The sequence below is a fragment of the Podarcis gaigeae genome (genome assembly GCF_964106915.1).
Source record: "Podarcis gaigeae genome assembly, chromosome: 3".
Taxonomy (NCBI): Eukaryota; Metazoa; Chordata; class Lepidosauria; order Squamata; family Lacertidae; genus Podarcis; species Podarcis gaigeae.
Genome location: NC_139680.1, coordinates 38,680,885 through 38,699,364, shown reverse-complemented (window position 1 = coordinate 38,699,364; position 18,480 = coordinate 38,680,885). Strand labels below are relative to the sequence as shown.

The 18,480-nt window shown below is 48.8% G+C and overlaps 1 protein-coding gene across 9 annotated transcripts in view; it reads left to right on the top strand.

The window, feature by feature from the left end:
- The first annotated feature begins 8,439 nt into the window (after positions 1-8,439).
- COL12A1 (collagen type XII alpha 1 chain) overlaps positions 8,440-18,480 on the top strand; it is a 115,896-nt gene continuing 105,855 nt past the window's right edge. For 3 of the 9 annotated variants that reach the window (XM_083729652.1, XM_083729656.1, XM_083729658.1), the window contains exon 1: positions 12,814-13,056. The gene's annotated coding sequence lies outside the window, so the exon portion shown is untranslated. Of the gene's footprint in view, positions 8,664-12,712; positions 13,057-14,102; positions 14,374-18,480 lie in introns of those variants that run through there. The other 6 variants (XM_083729655.1, XM_083729660.1, XM_083729654.1 and 3 more) reach the window with 4 other exon arrangements.

Below are 18,480 nucleotides of genomic sequence, written 5' to 3'. Positions count from 1 at the left end.
AAAGAGCAGCAGTCAAGGCATGTGACTTTTTTAAAAAAAACAACATCCAAAACCAAAATGGTGGTTCCACTGTGGTATAGTGCTTGGAACAGGACATGAGAGATGGAGTACGTATGTGCATTTAGCTGCCTAACTGCACCTGCGTGACCCAGGAGATCACAGCTGCAGAGATAGTTGATCCGTTGTTTGGAGAGGTCACATCCTGGTTTGCATGGAGAAACTGTTTTCAGCGGAGCCCAGCAACAGAAGCGCACAGCTGTATTGAGGCAGCACTGGGTGTTGAATTTTTTTGCCCCTAACAATTTTGCACCAGGGCAACCACCCTGTAGACTCCCTCACGCTATGCCATTGCTTAGATACAGAGTTTCTATAGTGGAACTTTATTTATGAGATGCTCCCACTGGAGGAAGATGGGGAATGAGCTTCTCCAGCAGGTCAGTGTGCATCCCCAAAAGCGGCTCCAGGGGTTTGCAAGACTCTCCAGATCAGTGTAGGAGGTAATGTGAAGGCTGATTAGGAACAGCTAATTGTCTACCCCTCGCCATTGTCCAGCAGGAGCTTATACATATTGAAGGAGTCCCTCTGTTCATGAAACAGACACTCTGGATCCAATCCAATTTAAGTTCATTTTTAAAACTGTTTAAAACTCCCTAATGCTTCCCTGTCAAGTTGACTCATGTTGTGATTTCTGCCCCTCCTGTTATAATTTAAGCATTGGAAATGTTGCTCTTTTTTAAATGGAAAGATTGACCTTGTATTTCATCTTATCTATAGCTGTTTTATTTATAAATGGAAATGCATGACTAAAATATTTTACTGATCTGTGCTCAATGGAAAAAATGAGTATTGGAGGAGCCATGCTGGCGGCTGTCATTTTTCTCATTGCTCTCTCTCATTTAATGTCATGAATTGGACACACTGCAAAATATTGTTTGAAGTCATCTCCATAGTACGGATGTTCTTATCTTTATAAAAGATACAATCTAGCTCAACGGGAAGTTAATGCTTTTGATGAAGGAACTGCTGCACAACTCTCCATGCCTCCTGCATAGCTCATCCCGTTGGCCAATTTGAAAGGTCCCTTGTGGCTTCAAAAATGTGACATCATGAACCTAAATTTACACGGTGCTATAATCACGTAGCAAAGCTAGGGTTGCAGCAGCGAGCATGTAAGCTTAGAAGCTTTCATGCCATATTTGGGTGTCTAAATTAATAAAAAGCTCTCCCCTATTGTGTGCTAAGTTCACACTCTTCCATTCACCGGGCAGCAGGCTTTCACAAAGCCATCCTTAGAATGCCATCCTGTGCTCCTAATGTGCTGGTTGGGGAGCTTTTGGATTTTGAAGCCACCAGCAGCCATATATCTTGAGATACTCCCCAGTGTTGATGTCAGGGATATAGGGGCTTTATGCTGGTGTAACTGGCCTGTCAGCAGGGTGGAGGAACCAGGTGGCTTGGCCTGAGTTCTTGACATAAAATGCCAAGGTACTTAAATGATATATAGTGGTACCTTTGGTTACAAACTTAATTCGTTCCGGAGGTCCGTTCTTAACCTGAAACCGTTCTTAACCTGAGGTACCACTTTAGCTAATGGGGCCTCCCGCTGCCGTCGTGCAGTTTTTGTTCTCATCCTGAGGTAAAGTTCTTAACTTTACTAAGGTACTTCCGGGTTAGCGGAGTCTATAACCCGAAGTGTTTGTAACCCGAGGTGTTTGTAACCCGAGGTACCACTGTATCTTGTCCCCACCCCCCCCAAAAAAAGCAGCAGCTGCTGCTGCAGTTTTCAATTTACAGGAAAGGGGAGGTGAGCCCCTTTGGCCTCTTCCCTTTTGCGTTGACCCGCTTAGCTACTTTGGGGTGATATGATTTGTCCCCCAGACCTCTGTTCAAGATTCCCCCCAGCCTGGATCCCTCCACCATCTCTTTCCTTGGCTAGAGACCACAACTCATCCAGACGCACCACAGATTACATTTCATGGTGGTGAAGGCAGGGGTAGCAGCACTGCACTATTAACTGGAACCATTTTGGAAAACCAAGGACACGTTAGCTAGAGCATGTGCGTGAATGTTGGCACTACAATAAAGGAGGTTCTCTAGGCAGCATGCCGTGTTGACGAACCCATTCTCCAGGAGGTTCCAAACTTAAACGTAATTTAATGCAGAGCAAGTTGCTGATCTTACTTAACTGGGAGGTGGCGGCGGGTGGGGTGGGGGAGAAGGAGAGCAAACCAGGATCTGCATCCATGGTGTTCTGTTCAGCTTCAGTGGAAAAATAGCATGGGTTGCATTCAGTGAAATTGTGTGAGGGAAATAACTTCTGCTTGGGCAATGGAACTCCACCCTCCGCCCATGGTGCTCTCACATTTTAACAGTGCCCAGCACAATGCTAAAATTATATGCCCCCTGCCTCTCTTGTTTGTTCTACAGCATTTTTGTGGCACCCTCTGCAGCGCAGCACCCAATACGGCTGAACCGGATGCACTACCCTAAAACCGTCTCTGCACATGCACCCATAGCAGCTCCAGAGGGCTGAAATAATAATAATAATAATAATAATAATAATAATAATTCCTTCCAGTAGCACCTTAAAGACCAACTAAGTTAGTTCTTGGTATGAGCTTTCGTGTGCATGCACACTTCTTCAGATACTCAGTGTGCACACGAAAGCTCATACCAAGAACTAACTTAGTTGGTCTTTAAGGTGCTACTGGAAGGAATTTTTTTTGTTTTGACTATGGCAGACCAACACGGCTACCTATCTGTAATAATAATAATATTTGTACCCTGCCCAATAATGGATCTTCTCAATTTTGTGCCCCCTTCACTCAGTGCCGTGTTTGGGGAAACCACTTGCACGGCCCTAAATGCAGCTCAGGTCCAGTGTGTTTATCCAAAATGACTTTCCAACTATAGGTAGCTAAATGATGGAGAACAAATTCCTAAGGTAATTGCACTGAATAAGTAAGGAAACACCACTGAGTTGAATCGGACTTGGTTCTAGGTAAGCGAGTAAAGGATTGAAGCCAAAGTCTGAAGTTACTGGCAAACCTTCTAGGCAAACTGATTTTGTAAAAGAGCTTTATATAGATTTTCATACATTTTTCATTCTGGGCATGCTGCGAAGTTAATTAAGTGTTAACTGCGTGTTTCATTGACACATACATCCAACTTTAAAATTTAAGCCTATTTTCTTAAACCATTGTGTTCATTTTAGAAGATTCAGAAAGGTAAGTCAGAGCCAATGCAAGTTATTTAATTACATGAAAACAAATGTTCACCTACAGACAAGTAAGTATTCATGAACATTGTCTTTTCTATTAGTGGAACCGTTTTGCCATGTTTTGTTTCCCAGGCTTTTGATTTATTAGTACGTTGGCGTATTCCTTTCAGAGCATTATGTAAAGGAAAGATCAGATTAAAAAGCCAGAATGGTATAATAAATTGTCACTAAGGGAAATAATTTTCCACTTTAAAAGAAAAAGAAGAGAGAACATCTACAACCCCCATGACTGTTAGTCTGTTAGTGTTCCAGCATCCTGTTTAAAAGATTAGGCTAATGCTGGAAGTTTGAACTTCATTATTCAGCATGTATATCTGAAGGAGCGTCTCCACCCCCATCATTCAGCCCGGGCACTGAGATCCAGCGCTGAGGGCCTTCTGGCAGTTCCCTCACTGTGAGAAACAAAGCTACAGGGAACCAGGCAGAGGGCCTTTTCGGCAGTGGCACCCTCCCTGTGGAACACTCTCCCATCAGATGTCAAAGAGACAAACAGCTATATGACATTCAGGAGACCAGAAGGCAGCCCTCTATCTGGAAGTTTTTAATGTCTGATGTTTCATTATGTTTTTGTATTCCATTGGAAGTCACCCAGAGTGGTTAGGGCAACTCAATCAGATGGGTGGGACATAAGTAATACATCATCATCATCAATTCGCATTGGTTATTTTATGCAAATAGGGTAAAGAGTGCTGACACCTTATAACAGGCACGTCCAACAGGTAGATCGTGATCTACTGGTAGATCACTGGACGTCTGTGGTAGATCACTGGCTCCCTCCAAAGAAGCCCAATAACTTTGGCTTCCCTAAAAAAAGCTAAACATTTTAGCCCTGCAGCCCATAAAAAGAAGCTCAACAATTTTGACCTGAACCCACAAAAAGGGGGTAAATCACTGTCAGTTTTTAACTCTGCAAGTAGATCACAGTCTCTTGGGAGTTGGCTACCCCTGCCTTATAGGAATAAAATGTAAATATCTAAATGGCCCATGATGCAGTTGTCCTGCTTGCTTTTTTAAGCTGCTAAAAAAAGCACCAAAAAGCATAGTTTGTTTCATTCCTTTTTTGTATTGCAAGAAAGTGTCTGGAAGGAATGGATATATTGTCAATTAAAAAGACCTGAACATGGCAGCCATGGAAAAGGTGGGCTTCTCTCCTTGTCTGGGATACGTAGAGTGATAAAAAGTTTGTGATCACATAACATGCTACACCTTTCCAGGACATCACCTACAAAATCATAGTAAACTTGGATCAGGGGGGAGGAAAAACCACGATCAGGAGGACACTTCCCACCAGACTGGGACTGGTAGGGTGGAAGACAAGGAAAGCAGTAGTAAGTTTAAAGCCAAAGACAATGGCAGGTAGATTCAGCTAATTTTACTTTTGTCCCCATCTTCCTCATTGTTGAGTTCTATAAAGACAATGAGGAGGAGGAAGGAGCTGACAGTCACTGCCACTCTCTGGGCATCTTGCAAGAAGGCAGGCCAGTGGGAGCTGGCTGTGGGGAAACTGAGGTGCAGCAGTGCTCTGTTTGCTCTCTAGGAGACCAGCCTCCCCTGGTATTCCACTATGAGAAGGCACAGAATTTGTGTCGGTGTGAATATTCCTAATCGGCATGCCTATATGTTGGCCTGCCAAGCCAAACACTCCACTCATTATGGACGGTGGCCTGCCAGGAACAATCCTCCTCCCACCCCTGTTTTTGTCGTTCCAGGCAGGAATCACAAACAGAAGGCTTATCGAGCTCCTGATCAGCTGCTGGACACTGCCCCTGGCTACATTCCGCTCCATAGGGGAGATCACACATTGCTCAGGCCTGACAGATGAGAAAATACCCGTGGTTCCAAGCTACATGGCCAACTTGCACATGTCACCCTGAAAAAAAGTTTTTAAGAAACATTGGAAAAGATGCTGTGAGAATAACTATCTTTTGCTGGATTCAATTCCAGAGGCTTTTTCCTCCGTGAAGAAAAACATTCTTTTAAGTTTATCAAAATAGAAAATTAAGCATGTGGATATGTTAGATGTTACATCTAGATAAAAGTTCTCCGCCTGTCTTGTTTACTGAATAAGAAGAAAAATGTTGGAGCCACATGTTCCTTCCTAGAGAATCTTACAATACTTTATAAATGCATTTATTTGGAAGTAAGACGCATAGAGTTTAAGCAAATGACTTCTGCATAGGTGGATTAAGATTCCAAAGTAACATCATTATCCAAGATTCAGGCAGACCAGAATATGCTGGTAAATGTTTGCGCATTTCAGGAATGCCTTCTGAATAGCACATTGTGTACTCAGCACGTAGGCACACAGTAAACAGAACAAAATAGTTTTCAGTAACGTCAAATATGTTTCATTAGACTAGAATTTCAGCATATTAAATGCAAAAAACCAACGTTTTGCTACAAATAGCCTTCGTTGCACATTTGATTGTGCTAAAATAGCCACAGGTAGGTTTACCTGCTCAAGTGGCTAAAGGATGTGGGAAATGAAAAGAATGGGACCCAGGATAATGATGGGCTCCTAGAACATACATAGAAAGGCTGAGTTTGGGATTAACAGCAAACACACAGTAACAGCCTGGTAAAATACACAGCACATTCAGAAGTTTCCGTTCCTCACTTTTACTCATGCAACAAGGCAGCTATACTCAGGTGAGGCCTTTGCTGACTGATGGGTTTAGTTGATGCTACCTACTTGGGACAGACCCAATTGAAGGTCTAAACAAAGTCCTCTGAAATAATTTTTTTGTATTAGGTACATATCAATGTTTACTTAGCACTGCCAATGTATGCAGTGTTTTACAGAGAAACATAAGCAGCTAAAAAGTTGTGATTTTTCCTTATCATGAAAGTGAAAAAAATGGAAGTTTGAAGTGCTTGTGAGTCATTTATAAATCATATTAACTTTCACCCTGAACACGCCTCTTGTGAAACAGTGTGGTGTAGATCTTAGGCAAGCATTACAATATGGTTCATTCATTTTTTCTTTTAATAGCCAGGGAAAATCCATTCAAATGCTGCATATCAGAAACACATGTTTGAGAAGGTACCTAGATCCCTGTGCTTTAAGACTTCTGAAATGTAGTCAGACTTTCACAGTCTTTTCTTTCTTTCTGGAGCTCTTTCCTCACTTAAGAGTGCTGCTTCCTTCTCCCAACTAACAATGTCCAAAGCAACCATCAATGCTTTGGGATTAACATGCTGGTTTATTTCAGGCTAAAGGCCTGTGCGTGGTTGTGCAATGCAGATCTACGTGTATCCACCCATGGTTATCAATGTATCTTCAGATTGTGACACATTGCACAGTGATCTAGACAAGGTATTTTAAGCATTCTGAAGACTGGTTCAGCACACAGAAATGCAATGAAGTAATTTTCTTGGGTTGACTTGGGTGGGTGGGGAGAATAGTTGTGCGAACCACCCATAAAGCATGGTGTTGGTAAATCATAGCAATGGCAAGTATAGGAATGACTACAGAGCAGCCAGGTAGTCTGCAGAGTGCTTTGCAAAGGGCTTTGCAACGATTGACAATCAAGTGATGGTCAAGTCTTGTGAAGTCATTTCCCACAGGGCTTTGCAGGCACCACCAATCAGTTGACAGCCAAACAGGGAGGCTTGGTGGGTCCATGGGCTAATTCATGGGTAGACAAACTAAGGGCCAGGGGCCAGATCCGGCCCAATCACCTTCTAAATCCAGCCCACGGATGGTCCAGGAATCAGCGCGTTTTTACATGAGTAGAATGTGCTCTTTTATTTAAAATGCATCTCTGGGTTATTTGTGGGGCATAGGAATTTGTTCATCCCCCCCCCCAAAAAATATATTCCACCCCCCCCAAGGTGTGAGGGACATTGGACCGGCTCCCTGCTGAAAAAGTTTGCTGACCCCTAATTAGTACAAGGTCTTTGGGTAAGCTCAAAATTGTTGGAGCAAGCCCAGAAGGTTCCGACGTTGGGACAGTCTAAGTCCCCATGATGGATATATGATCTGATAGATTCCCGGTCAACGAAATAACTCTGGTTGCCTTGCAAATAGATATCTAGGCTGTTGGGAATAATGAGGTAGGCAATTTTTTTGGGGGGGTCCCCTGGAGCACAGGCTCTTGAATCAGTAGCTTGTTGGCATCCATCTGTCTCAAGAGACAATGGAGTGCACTTCTGGAGGTGAAGTCAAAGCAGACAATGAGACCCATCCCACCCCCTTGGCCTTGCCAAATGTGGTCCAAAGAAAAGCAGAATTATACATTTGGCACCAGCTTGGCTGCAGGAGTTGCCAGAAAGAGGCACACAAGACACCAACTGCCTTAGGGGCTCCAATCTGTTCCAAACAAAAACATCATTCTACTAAGTCGATGCCCTCAGTAATATAGTTAGGAATATAGTGTGACAACCTATGTTGTGTTTTTTTACCCACCCCCAAGCTGTAAAAGCTGCCAGTGTAGGTGTACTGCATTGTACTCCAACCATCCTGATGAGATTTGGCATGATAGTTCATGCCCTCACAGGAGTCTATGGTACGTGTCAATGTCATCCAATTCTACCCCCGCTAGACTTTTCTTTAAGTTCTTGCCGTGTAGTGAGGGGGGTGGCGGAAGGAAATGCGGCTTTGATGCTGTTGCGCCAGGCAACAGCACCCCAAACCTAGCTGTTAGGTAAAGGTAAAGGGACCCCTGACCATTAGCTCTAGTCGTGGCCGACTCTGCAGTGCTCATCTCACTTTATTGGCCAAGGGAGCCGGTGCACAGCTTCCAGGTCATGTGGCCAGCATGACTAAGCCACTTCTGGCAAACCAGAGCAGCGCACGGAAATGCCATTTACCTTCCCACCGAAGAGGTACCTATTTATCTACTTGCACTTTGACGTGCTTCCAAACTGCTAGGTTGGCAGGAGCAGGGACTGAGCAACGGGAGCTCACCCCGTTGCGGGGATTCGAACCGCCGACCTTCTGATCGGCAAGTCCTAGGCTCTGTGGTTTAGACCACAGCGACACCCGCGTCCCAACCCAGCTGTTAGCAACCCGTTATTGACAGATGGAAAGGTGAATGGATATGGCAAGATTTCCTGTTGATTGTAATAACAACAGTGGCCACTAGGGAGGGCTATTGGACAACAAATGGACCTTGCTCCGCTTTCCCCCTCCTACGCAGAATTCCGCGCAGAGGAGGGTTAAAGGGAATCCCTTCTAAACGGTCTCTGGCAAAAAGGAAGCCCATTTCTTTTGGGAGCTCTCTGGATGTGGCAGTTCTGGGCAGCTGGGACCTCTCGATCTCGGAAGGGCGGCTTATCTTTCCCTCGGTGGGCGCAGCAGATGCAGCAGCAGCAGCAATCCTGGAGATAATCTTGAGCCTTAACCCACGCGGAGCAAAGGACCGACGGCGGCGAGCAGCGCGTACGTGGTTGCTTTGAATGTCCAGGCGGGAGTCGGAAGGATCGGGGAGTCTGCGCCAGGAGACGAGGCTTGCTGGGCCCGGGCTCTCCTCCTTTCGCGTGTCTTCCCTTCTTTCCCCCTCCCGGGTCTCGCCCTGCCCGCTGCACCCCCCTCTCTCGGGTCCGCCCGACTCGCAGGCGCTTCCGACGGCTCGCTCCTGAAGGCCGCGGGGGGCGCGAAGAAAGGCGTCTTTTTTGATGCTGCGCCTCCTCCCCGCCTGTAGGACTGCGACGCGGCCCGGCGCTTGGGTGAGGGGCTGGGAATCAGAATCAGGCACACCTGCGCGGGGGCGGAGGCAGGCGCGCAGCGGAGCCTCGGGGCCACCTTTTCCTGCTCGCCCCGCGCTTCCCGTCTTCTTTCCAAACCCAGGTAAGGTGGGGGGGGGGCGCTGGCTTGGGAGAAGGAGCCTCGCCTGATGCATCGTTGCGACCGAGAGAAAGCACGGGCAGGGTAGGGGTAAACGGGCCTCGTTTCTCCCAGGTGCAAGGGAGGCGTATCTACACCATCCTGCGCGACTGGCTTTTGTAGTCGTTTAGTCGTGTCCGACTCTTCGTGACCCCCTGGACCAGAGCACGCCAGGCACTCCTGTCTTCCACTGCCTCCCGCAGTCTGGTTAAACTCATGCTGGTAGCTTCAAGAACACTGTCCAACCAGCTCGTCCTCTGTCGTCCCCTTCTCCTTGTGCCCTCCATCTTTCCCAACACCAGGGTCTTTTCCAGGGAGTCTTCTCTTCTCATGAGGTGGCCAAAGTACTGGAGCCTCAGCTTCACGATCTGTCCTTCCAGTGAGCACTCAGGGCTGATTTCCTTCAGAATGGAGAGGTTTGATCTTCTTGCAGTCCATGGGAGTCTCCTCCAGCACCATAATTCAAAAGCGACTGGCTATAGGTAGGCAAAGGGCAGCAGATGCTGCTGTGCGTCAGAGCCTTTGAGGGACTGCTTCGGAGTGCCTGGCTGTCCTCCTATCCTTTTTCTTCCAGGATCTCTTTCCCTTTCTCGCCCACTTTCCCTTTTCTGTAGCTGGATGCACGTTGCGGTTCAGGACTCGGCCCGCGCATCAAGGTGGACTCATTCTGAGGTGTGCGCTGCGCCACCAGAGACATACAGAATCCTTTCGCTTCCCGGGTAGATTCTGGACACGAGCTTGGCCAAGATGAGTTGCGCCTGTGTCTCATGGAAGGGGATTATTTCAATTTTTTGGGTAGTGTTGCGAGGATTATAAACACCCCGCCTCCTATGGGATTTAGTGCAAAAGCGCGCCATACATTGAAAGCGCTTCCATGATTGTTTTGGGGGCGAGGCCATGCGCCTTACACGTGCATCGAATGTGCTTTAACTACCGGTATATGGTGCGGAATGGATCTGCCGCTGTGAGGAGCGACACCCTTTGCTGGGCTCTTGCGCTTCTTTGTTTTTAGCCTAAGGAGTGTGAGGAAGATAAAGGCGTGCATTTCCCATCTTTCCAGGGCTGAGGCTGTAGACCCGTGTCTGGGCTGCACCAGGTGGAGGCCTAACTGATGGAATGCTTGTCCATCATCAAGTCAATGGATGGATCCTGCACGCAGAAGGCTAGAGGCCCGGGAGAAGTGGTCTAGTGTTCCCCGCTCCCTCACGCCCTCCTTTTCTATGAGCAGGGAGCGGGTCTCAGTCAGGCTGAGCCCTCAGCTCGCAGTCTGAAAAAAGCCAGGAGAGCTAGACCTTCAGAGAAGGCACAGGCCCGTAGACGAGCTTGTAGATGACTGTTCTGCAGCGTTCTCCAAAAGCATAGCTGTTCACTTTGGTTTCTTCACGAGGCAATTGCGGGCGCTCCCTCTTCCCGCGCGGTCCTAATCAGGGCTTTTCTACCCCGAAAGCGAAGAGCGGCTGCGTTAAAGGTTCTTCGGTGGAGCAGCCTAACCGCAGGCCGCTGGGTCCTGCCTAGGCGTCCTGTTGGTGGAAATAGGAGTCCACTTTCCCCGTTGCCTCTACGGGGATAAATCCTAGGGCACAAGCGGGCGGAAGCCATGGAGTTCGACTCGCTTCGCCTCTTCCTTTCTCACCACTTTCCCCTCGCAGGGAGACAGCTGCATTGTTCTAGCAGGGAGACACACAGTGGCAACCTTTCTTCTCTCTTCAGCCTTTCCTTTCAGTGGCACATTGTATATGTCTAGGGATACTTTGGGCAGGGGCCAAACTAGGCTTTATTTCACCCGGGTCAAAGACCCAGTTTCGGCAGCGCTCCCTCGCGCGCCCCTCTGGAGGCTTCCCAATGCGGAAGGGTCGTAGCTCAGCGGCAGAGCATCTGTTCTGCAGCACCCAGATTCAATCCCCGGCATTTCCAGGTCGGCCTGGGAAATGTCCCCTGTCGGAACCCACAGAGAGCAGCTGCCAGTTAGTGGACGCAATACTGAACCAGACGGACTGATTCGGTGTGAGGCACCTTTTTTTGAGGACGATACTTTTTTGGTTTTTCTAATGCTTTGCTGTGGAAGGAAAGACCCCCCTCCCCGAATGGGCTGTAAAAATCGCACGAAGGGCTGTCAAGTAGTAGTAGTAGTAATAATAGTGTTTTTATTATTTGTACCCCGCCCATCTGACTGGGTTGCCCGGTGTGCTTTGCTGAGCTGATGACTAGAAGCGCTCTCGGAAGGCTTCGCCCTCCCCCCCAAACTTCCACGAATGTCGGGCTTCGCGCAGCTCCTCTCGTCAGGCTCTTTCCCGCCCAAAATCCCGGGCTGCCCGGCCGGCCCACGTGCCGGCGAGCAGAAGCGCGCTCTCCCTCCGAGGAAAGGCGCGGGAGGCGAGGCGCCACATTCCAGGGTCTGAGGAAATGATGGCTGGTCAAACTTGGACGTTGCATTCCTGCTACTCCTTCCTTCTCCTTCCGCCTCAAACTAAACTAAATGAAGATTTAAGTCGGGTGGAAGCCCCGCTCCCTCCCCCGTGGGACTTGCGAGTCGACAGGAATCCAAGAACTTCAGCTGCAGCGCGCCAGTTTCAGCCAAAGAAATGCACTGGGCAGCCGCTTCCTGAGTTGCGTTTGTTTATTTTTTATAGGTGATGACTTCAAGGGTGGGTGAGTGAAGGGCGGCCTTGCAGTAGAAGGATTAGTATACACTGGTTAGAAATGGGGGAGCAACGTGTGAAAGAGGGCGGAGATGAGAAAACCTCGTGCGTTTTGGTCTCTCCTCAGGGCGTCCCTCAACGTTTAATTTCGCCGCATGAGAACAGCATTCTCCGGGTTCCCTGCAAATTTCACACTCGAGTGAGGGTTTTTCCCCCCTCTCTCCCCGATACCAGGGAATGCAATCCTGTGCGCTTGGGACGGCCCGCTCACCAAGTACAGATGACGGCTTTTGACTCAATTTCGCACCCGCGAGTTTGCAGAACTTGTGAATGCCCAAGGAGACTTTGGACTTTCTAGAAAGGCGCGTGGCTCACACCCCTTGACTCCCGAATGCGTGAGCTCCCCATACGAAATAATCCCCTCGCGCATAATAATAATAATAATAATAATAATAATAGTAGTAGTAATAATAATAATAAAGAAATTCAGGGTCACTTCAATTTCCCGCAAGTATTTCCACTTCAAACTTCTCTCAGTGAAGTCCACATCTTTCCTCTTGTGGATTCAGGGACATCCCCCCCCCCCGCCAGCCTCCCGGGTGCGAGCTAAGCGCCGGAGGTCCCCAGCCAGCGGCTGGCTGCTTCTCTGCCCTGGGCTCCCATCCGGCCCCCGCCTCAGCCAGAAGCCACTGCCGCGCGGCTGCTGCTGCTGCTTGGCTGGGGCGCGGAGGAGCCCGGAAAGCAGCAGCTACGTGTGTTCTTGGCTGGGCGGCCGCTGCCCCCTCCCCGCCCCCGCCCCCCGCGCCTGCCTGCCTCCCCCCTCCTTGCCCCCTCCCCGCGAGCCCTTCCGCGGCGGGGGCTGCGGCTGCGCTCGCGCGGGACTCCTCATGCCTCAGGAATGCGGCGAGGTATGCGCCCCTTTCCAAGCAGGCGAGCGGGCGCTGCTCGCTCTTCCCCTACTAGCGAGGAGAGGGGAGAGGAGAGGAGCGCCTAGCTCATCCCGTGGCAGCCGTCCACCTTTTCCCGCCGCCGTTTCGTAACCGCTTACGAGAGGCGAGCGCAGAGTTGGGAGCAGCCCTCTCTTAAGGAGCGCGCTTGGCGAGAGGCTCTTCCCACTCGGAGAAGGCGAGGCTTGCCGGACGGAGCGACCCCTCGCAGCCCAGCAGCCGCCGCCTCAGCAGCAGCCGCTCCTCTCGACGCCGCCACCGCGCCCTGCCTCAAGGTGCCCAGGACCTTTTCCCTCCGCTGCTGCCTCCTTCCTGAAGCCGGCTCCGTCGCCGCCGCCCTCCCCGCCAGCCCTGCCAGCCCAGGTCTGTGCGCGCGCGGCGGAGAGGGAGCCCTTTCTCGCCTCGTGCCGGCCGAGCCCTTGCAGCAGCAGCCCGCGCGCGAAGGCGCCCCAGCCGAGAGGCGCTGCTGGTGCGCCGGGGCTGGCGGCGCGGGCGAGCCGGAGCGCGCGGGCTCCCTGCGGTGGAAGCGTGGATTTTATAGGGCGCGCGCGCACGGGGGGGGGGGCGATGTCCTCGGATTTGATGGCAGGAGGTCGTCGAGGGTCTCCGGTCAGCTTTCCCCCTAAAGGGCAGATGATTCAGGAGGGAGGGAATCAAATACGAGCGTGGCATCCGACGGCTTCTCATCAGCTCTTGCTTCTGCAGTTCTGGGCTCCGAAAAGGCTGCACACGCAAATAGTTATTGGTTTGCTGCCTTTTTCTCTCCGTTGGCGATTGCTTAGAATAGTGGCGTTTAAAAAGAAAGGCGCGCATCGTTTGTCCCTGGGGATCTTTAGTTCCTGCGCCCCATTTTTATCAAGCTGAGTGGGAGTTGGGGGTGGGCAAGGAATCCCCCTCGACGTGGGCAAGGGAAATCCCAACTGCTTCACACTGGCTGGGCGTCGGAAGCTCTTTCTCTGCCTCTCTGTCTCTCTCTCGCCCTCATACCGCGCCTTCTCTGGCTGGGTAACAGCTCCTTATATGTAAGTTTCTCCTTTCCAGTTGGTAGTTTTGTTGTGGGGGCAATCGCTCACGTTTGCAGGTTTGGACTCGAGTTTTTGTGTGTGCAAGATTGCGTTTTGTTTTCATTGTGTGCGAAATGATTCTCTGGCCGGGGATCGACGCGTCTGAAAGAGATCTGCTTCTGCTGCTTCTTTTTTCTCAAGGTCCGGGTGACTGCAAATAAACTGAAATAAATTCAGAGCGGCGGCGTTTCTTGGCTGCTGCCAACTCAAGAAAGGCAGCTCATAAATTGTGCAGTGGAAAGCAGAAAAGTCAGCGAAACTGTTGCTAAGCGATCGGATCAGCGTTTTGGCCAAACTAAAAAGAGAAACGTTTTCGAAGGGTGTTGGTGGTGGGAACTTCAGTCTGGAAGGAGCGGCCGGGGCGGGTTGGGGGCGCTGGGAATATATCTCCTTATAATGCTTTGGCTCCGCTCGGGTTCTTTGGGGGGCGAGTAGCTGCGTTGCTGCTTCTGCCCGGCAGGTGGCGCTGGAAGCTCAGAAAACACACCCCGGACAGAAGCCGCGTCCTCCTTCGAGCTCGCTGCTTTAAATGCCTGCTGGGTGCGCACCGGCCGAGGAGCAGACGCGCTCACGAGTGGAGCGCTGGAGAGGAGAGCGTGCGCGTGCATGTATGCAGGTAGGCAGCGAGAAGAGCAACGAACAAGATCGCTCACGTTGGCTGGCTGCTACAGAAGCGAGAGATTCTCGGTTGCATTAGCACCGCGTGTGTGTATATTGGGGTGGGGGTATATTTATATATATTTAAAAGCATCCGTCGAGCGGGCGCTTCTGCTGCCTGTGCGCTTCTGTTGAGCGTCAGGTCTCGGGCAGGAACTGGGAAGGTATTGTCGAGTCTTGTCAGTTTCGCAGAGCGATTAAACGTACCTTCTGGCTGTGTGTGTTTAAGAGAACAAAACAAAACATCTCTTTCCATAGCCCAGAAAATATTTCTTCCTCCTGAGCTGTTAATCGCCTAATGATTTACGCCAACTGTTTTGCTTTGTGGTTTGGTCTTGGCAGCGCTATAAGTGATTCAAGTCTATTGCTTAATTACTCGCGCCTTTCCTTCTCGCGGGAATGGGTAAACGAAAAGCTGAAGCTAAAAGTTGCTGTTGGGTATTTCCTATTTTTTTTAAAAAAATACACCAGATCTCGGATGTTTCGTTTATACGGGATACAAACGTCTCCGCTTCTCATTTTGGGCTATGTAAGAGCCTTTTAGTCTAGACTTGTGTGCGAAAGTTTCAGGGGTTTATACCACTCAACACCCCACCCCCCTTATTGGCTCCCTTGTATTGCTTCAGAGTGAAGACAAGGATGCTCTGAAAACTCTGCAAGACCATTAAACTTGACTAGATTTGCCTATCAGGACAATGAACTTTGGCTCAAGGCCCAGTAGGAAGGCTACAGTTAAATGCAGAATTAGGCACACTGCCAACCTGGTCCTATGGATGGGACTTACTCCCAAGTAAGTGTGCACTGGACTGCAGCATTGATCACTGTGGATTTAGAGTCTGTGCTGGATCTTCCAATCTCGCAGGTCTTAAGCAAGTAGATTTTTAAAAACCACCCATATAGCTTTTTTCCAGAGAGGAAATACAAAAATCTCCTTGATGCTAAAATATATATTTTACTGCTGCTTTTAAACATTTATAATGTGGCAAATGTGTTGCGGGTGCCACCCAGCCTACAATAGATCGATAAATCAAGTATTGACAAGGAAAAGCATCACTTAACTCCCCTATACCCCCCCCCAAAACCCTTCTTAGTATACAGTATGTTCTGCCTCAGTGCAAAATTCTGAGTTCTGCAACCGGTATAAATTACACAAATGTAATATTTGCATAGATTTTCTTACTTTGAAAATATGTTTTGCTGGATGCAGGGAAGAGCAATGCAATGTACCTTGGCTACTAGACATCCTCTTAAGGCTTTCTCTCCCTTCTCCTCAGGAGATTTTATCAGACCACGGGACCCACAGTTTTGCGTCTGTGTTTTCAGCCAAAACAACACCCCGCCAACCACTTTTTTCTTTTGGTTAAAAGTGAAATCTGAGATTTGTAAAGCTTCTGAATTCCACGCCCTTTGCTGAATTCCGCACATTTCTCTTGCTTGCTTGGAATACACACAGAACGCTCCGTTAACAATAAGTAGGGCTAGTTAATGACTTCTTTCAGAACTGTTCAAAGGAATAAGTAGAGTTAAGTGGTTTGTAGATTTGCAGCCAACTGCATATTTCTAGACCAAATACATCTTCTGTTGCTCACCTCCATCCTGTGTTTTTAGAGTTCTCTTCCTTTCTCTGCATCTGTCTGAACAAAAAACCCCCAATCAAGCTGCTGCGTCAGAGGGGTGCTAGACCTAGGCGTTGGGTTTCACTGGTATGTTACATCCCCTTGTGTATAATTTGTTTCAGACCTTACTGCAGGCAGGCGAGGGGGACAGGATAAAGGAGCTGCATATTTGTAGGCAGAGTGTTTTTATTGCAGTTTCCAAATTACCCTAGACTTCTAAAGTCATCCTTAAGTGCTTCAACAGTTACGAAAAAGGAGCCAAATAAAATTCCCAGCTGAATTGGAGCCAGTGAAGGGGAAGGCTGGGAGAGAGATGAAACTTCTGAATTAGCAGTTGCTGGAACTCACGGCTGGCCTCTACATTTGCTCTGGGTCAGGGGTAGGAAGGAGGATACAGATGGAATCCCCCACCACTTCCAAGACCACGGATTTCATGCATGCCAGTTGAAGTGCTTTCAGTTATCTCCCCTATTGTTGGTGTGCATGTGTGAAGGGCAAAAAATGCTTCTTGCTCGTGTCTGTTTTTTAGAAAATCTATAGATGACCATGTCAGGAAGTTGCATGCCTGTTTTTCTGGGATATTGGTGTCAGTTGCAAAGCACTTCTTTAAAAAAGCAGAAGTTGTGTATGCTTGGGAGGATGTGTCTTCCATTTAATAGCCTCTTTGGTCACTTTCTTTTAACAGGCGTTGCATTTTATAAGCTAGACATTTTTGCCCACACACTTCTGCCTCCCTAAGAATGAATTACCCTCCAGCCATTCTAGTGGGCAAAGTTTTTTGAAAGAGAAGGGAAGTGGAAGGGAAAAGGGAAAACAAACAAGCACCAAATCCTGCTTTCAGGCTCCCATGCCTCCTAAGGATATGCTCCAGCCCTTCTATACCGCTCCCTAAAGGATGCCTGTCTTTCTCAACACTGAGGGCTACAGAACCTCTACATTTCTCTGGAGATAATTTGTCAGGAGGCTTGGGGTTGTGGTGGGAAAAACCAGAAGTGGGCATGGCCAGAGTCAAAACTGGGTGGGGCCCACCTTTCTCTCCTTTTTGTCTCATTCTTTCTCTTTCTTTCTGATACTTCCTTCTCTCTCTGTCTCTCCATCTTCCTACCACCTACAAGGCTGCCAAAGAGGGACAGGTTGCTCTTGCCAAAAAGCCTAAACTTACTACTTAAAGAAGACTTTCTTTCCTCACTCAGTCTGTTTCAGCTTCACTCCATATTTCCCTCCTCCTCTCCTTCCTGGCTCTCCCCACCTGCATGAAATCTGGCCCTTGAGCCATACATTGCTGGTCTCTGATCTGTCCACGAGAGTTTATCTATTAATCATTCATCATGTAGCTCAGTGGCACACTTTGGGGACTCAAATTTCAGCGGCGCCCTGTGTGACACCAGAATTCAGTGTCTTTTCTCTTCTCACGCTCCATTCTAAATAATCGTTCTGGGGTCCTCTGCAGCATCCACTGCAGTGCTACTGAGGTTCCCCTGATGCTCCCCAAACTGGTTGTGCTCCCCTAAATCTACCACTGCACAGCTGGAAACCAATTCATGTAACTTTCAGCAGATCTTCTCCCTTATGCCACTTTCTGGTCACTTCAAATACTTATTTTTACAAAAGACTGCGTGAAATTGACATGGATGATGGTTTTGCACTGCCAGTAGTAGATCAGATGGGATGAACAGGCAAGTTGGAAGGACAGGAATTTTCCCCACCCCACCCCACTGCCAATGCAAATTGAAGATATGGCATCCTAATCTAGATGGGAACTGAAGCCTGGGGATAGAGGGGTTACCTACTCCCTCCAGAGCCCTGCTACATCATGCCAAAGGCCCTTCTAGTCCAACGTCTTGTTTTCACAGTGGCCAACCAGATGTCTATAGGAAGATGGAGGACCCGAGGGCAACAGCACTCTCCTCAATAGTGATTCTCAGAGCTGGTATTCAAAGGCATACATAGCCATCTTGGATTGTTTCCCCTGCCCCCAGTTCTAGTGAAAATTCCCTGCACTTGTGGGCATCGATACATAGCTAATATATCTTCTAGCTTGGCTCTAGCTGGCAAGACATTATGGATATTTAAAGGGAACATAGTATGTATGGTGGCAGTGTGCATGAAGCAGGGGAAAACCCCAGCTGATCATTAAAGCACTTTCAAATAGAGATGTGATCCATATCTTATGTATAAAGGTAAAGGGACCCCTGACCATTAGGTCCAGTCGTGGCCAACTCTGGGGTTACGGCACTCATCTTGCTTTCTTGGCCGAGGGAGCCAGCGTACGGCTTCCGGGTCATGTGGCCAGCATGACTAAGCTGCTTCTGGCAAACCAGAGCAGCGCACGGAAATGCCGTTTACCTTCCCGCCGGAGTAGTACCTATTTCTCTACTTGCACTTTGAGGTGCTTTCGAACTGCTAGGTTGGCAGGAGCTGGGACTGAGCAACAGGAGCTCACCCCATTG